This window comes from Syzygium oleosum, unplaced genomic scaffold, assembly GCF_021117445.2.
Source record: "Syzygium oleosum isolate NSW1041296 unplaced genomic scaffold, Sole_v2.1 Sole_v2.18, whole genome shotgun sequence".
Lineage (NCBI taxonomy): Eukaryota > Viridiplantae > Streptophyta > Magnoliopsida > Myrtales > Myrtaceae > Syzygium > Syzygium oleosum.
Window position 1 is genome coordinate 3,028,521 of NW_026607502.1, and position 4,102 is coordinate 3,032,622.

A 4,102-nucleotide genomic window follows, 5' to 3' on the forward strand; every position below is an offset into this window, starting at 1 on the left:
GGTAGATTTTGCTTGGAAGCAATTAATAAGAGATAATAAACCATCAAAGATGATACATACTACCTTACTTAATCTTGGAGATCAAATTGAAGTTTAAACACAAAGGGATGAAGAAATTTTGAAGAAATTTATATGAAGCATATAAAATTTGAAATAAAAATTTGAGGTACAATTTACAATTCAAACTGATTATCAAAACATATACCGAAAGTAGGAAACTCATATTGTATTTCGAAGCAATGTAGAGGATGATGAATGGGAGGATCTTATAGAAGAGGTAGTAAATGTGGAGACTTCGGTGCCGCTAGTCGAGGTGGCATGGGACGAAACAATCGATGCCATAGAGAATGTGGATGGAGGCGCTAGGTACGTAGGGACTGGCAATTGTGATGGGAGAACAGGTGGTGGAGCGTTAAAGTTGAGAACGTTAAACGCTTCTCTTATGGGAGGACGGGCAGTGTGGTCCGGATGAGCGCACCACATCCCTACAACCATCAAGCACTCCAGTTGCTTTCCATCGAAATCGGTACCAAGTTTCGAATCTGCCGCATCAAGTAGCCTCCTGGTTCCATACATATCCCAAACCCAATCCACAAGTCGGACTTGGCCTTCCTCGGCCCTTGGCTTGATGACTTTTCTTCCACAAGTTATTTCTAATAAAACGACTCTAAAACTATAGACATCCGATTCCCTACTGGCCTTACCTGTGTAAATGCATTTAGGAGCCATATAGCCCATAGTTCTAGCCAGCACAGTCGTTTGTAACCCTTTGGCATGATCAACTAACCTAGCCAAACCGAAGTCCCCTATTTTAGCATTAAAATCCCAATCGAGCATGATATCGCTGGACTTTATATCCCGGTGTACAACGCATTGTTCCCATTCTTCATGGAGGTAAAGCAATGCCGAGGCTATGCCTTGTGCGATTTTGTATCGCTTTTCCCATGACAAGAAAGATTGTTCTATGAATAGATAAGAATCAAGGCTACATTTGACAAGAACTCATAGATAAGGAGGAGTTCCTTTTTCTCATGACACCACCCGATGAGTTGGACTAAGTTTCTATGTCGAAGCTGACTTATGGTCTTCACTTCGGTGGCATACTCTTTTATCCCTTGTCTTGACCCTGGGTTAATCTTCTTGATTGCGACATTAGCATTCACGCTGGTCAAGTATCCTTCGTACACTCTCCCAAAGCCCCCTTCCCCAAGCAACCATTCGGTTACGAAATTACCGGTCGTAGCGACTAAGTCCTTGTAGGTGAATTTCTTGGGGCCCGACACTTGCTCGAATTCTTCATCGATCCCTTTTTCAACTTCTTCTCCACTTATGTCAGTTGTCTTGCTCTTCAAATGGCGACGAAACCAAAGTATGGCTAGAACGAGAATGAGCAAAATGAAAGAACCTGAGCCTAAGATAGACCATAGCCATGACTTGCTCTTTTTACCATTTGCTGGAATCAAAATATCTGTACCATTTGCTGGAATCGAATTATCTGTTCAAGCCACTTGCACCGTAGATCTGAATTCCCATGCCTCAATAGTGTGCAACTCGAAAAACGCACTTGTGGCAGCCGAGAAACCGAAAGTCACCCACTCCAGCAAATACTTTGTCATGTTGACTGTATCATGGATGGCGGTGGAATTTCTGTTGGTATCCGTCTCATGGGCATCTATAATGAGAACGCTCAAGTTTTGCGTGCTCGAATTGTACATAATCATAGCGTTGATCCGCCCACCGCTCATGATTTTCTCATTGAACCAATTGACGCAGCTGTGGACCGCAGAAGTGAGATTATTCAAGTCCATATCGACATGTGCAGCTGGTGAACAAATCGGATGCACGACATTGGTAGCATTGTTGTAGAAAGTGTCGAACTCGATGGCTACAAATGAAGTAGAAGAGTCGGAAGGATTGCGTTTTGGATCTACAAGAGCAAGGTAGTATCTTGACAAGTTGACCGGGAGTTGAGACCCTTCAGGGACAAGAAAGAAGGTCAATCCATTGGTGGGGATCGACCTGTTTTCTGAATTGATGACGAAGGTGAATTGGGTGGTGAAATCCGCCACGTTCCCTGTCACCTTATCCCAAAGGCGCATCGGCTCGCGGTATGTGGCCCACCCCATGTTCTGAGTGGGGTTGCTGGCTAGATTAGTCTCCGTAATTTGGATGAAGCCGCTCGAATCATGCGTCGCATTGCCTTACCGTTGAATGATACTATCGTTGAAAGTCTGGAAGCTAAATTCGATGCCCTGAGACGACGCTGAAGCCGTGAAGGCAATGGCTAGAGAGAGAACCAAGACTAAGAGCGATTGAAGCTCTCTGGTCTTGAAACTCATGATATATGAGCTGCGAAGTTCCATTACCCGTTGAGGTTTCTAGATTGCTCTTGAAATCAGGAACTTGGCACAGCTTTTTGGTGCTTTGACGTTACACGCACTTACATGGGTCCGTGGTGGGTCCCGAAAACATTATTTTTGGACAACTTGCAATCGATGTCGGAACCCTTCACTGTTAAGGAAGATAAGAAAGTTCACCCCAGCTTCCACGACGACTTGCCTCTAGACTCGAAAAAAGATTATAAAATAATAAATAAGAGAGGGGTCACATTAACATATGTCGAGGAGGCACTTCATAACTAATTAATTAGAAAAATCGCCAGACTGTGAAGCACTGATCGTACACGCCACGCATGAGAAGAATCAATCCCATTGAAAATTATCCACTTCCTTTGTTGGTCATTAAACATGTGCTCTAGACTCTAGAGGATACTCTTTCATTACATAAAAATTGCTAGACCTTTTGCTGTTCCCGAGATGTTAGACTTATTAAATCTGGTTTATAAAGCTAGTTTACAAAAGTGATGCGCCAAGCTGTTATCAATTCTCGAAGATAACTCACTTGTGTAAAGAGCCGCCCCTAGACAAATTTGTAGGTCATTTTTAAGAAGTCTAGCACGGCTATAATATCAAACTGAGTCATTGATTATGCGGGTCAATAGTAAGATGATTGCAGTTTGGAAAGTGGGATCAATAATTGCTTGTTACAGTAAAATATTATATGTTGCAAAGAAAGAGAACGGGTTCATTTTGTTAAATATTAGCCTTTTGTTATGGCCATATGATCAGCAGCAACGTATGGAGGGACTTGTAAGATTATTATTATTATTATGGAATAGATTGAACATATTTAAATACCAGTTGATCATTCTGCCATACTGTTTTTTTGTTTGTTTGTATAATACTGGTTTTCCCCCCCTATTTGTTTAATTTTGGATTGGTCATAGTGCATGATTCACAATACATGTAATTTATTGAGAGCGGAACACGTATCTTTTATTTTTCTATTGTGCCCTACAATTCTAAAACTTAACCATAATTAATTTTTTTTTACGATTAGTGACGGTCAAACCTTAGCCAAGCATTTTCCATCTTCAATGAGAGACTTAGTTAACATGTTTTCTATTTTTATTATATAAAAATGTATTTTTCCCTATAAAAAGGCCATGAGAAGAGAACGATTTTCTTGTCTTATTTAAAAGAAAGAAATCAAAGTGATAATATTCAAATAGTAAGAAATATATATGGAACTCAGTTGCAACTTTTATAATAGTGGATATTATTATTCGGCCAAAGAAAAAGATTATGTGGATATTGTTCCCAAATAAAAAAAAACTTAATAACTCAAAAAAGAGGAATGTAATTATCTTGTATACTTTGAACTTCCGATTATTGTAGGATTTTGTAATCGAAAAAGTCATAATCGATATCATTGATCTTAATTTTAGGTCAGCGGAAGGTCCTTCTACTCTAGAGCATTTTAACTTGAGCAAAAGGAATGAGAAACCATTTCAATACACAATGATTTCCTTATTAGTTGCAAACCCAATGTTTCAAGTGTTTTTTCATCTTTTAAATTTAATAAATCTATATAATGACATTAACGATATCTTTTTAGTAAGTAATAATATTTTTCTACTGTCTAATTATCTATATTTCGGTATCTAATTTATTTTTTTCTTCATATTCAAGAAAATTGATTCTATGGGTCCTCTTGTGATTTTTTCTCTCAATTTGAGTTTGCAATAAGGAAACATAGAAGT

The 4,102-nt window shown here is 39.2% G+C and overlaps 1 pseudogene; it reads right to left on the minus strand.

Moving 5' to 3' along the window:
* Positions 1-219: 219 nt before the first annotated feature.
* LOC115682058 (L-type lectin-domain containing receptor kinase IX.1-like) lies at positions 220-2,363 on the minus strand (annotated as a pseudogene).
* Positions 2,364-4,102: the final 1,739 nt, after the last annotated feature.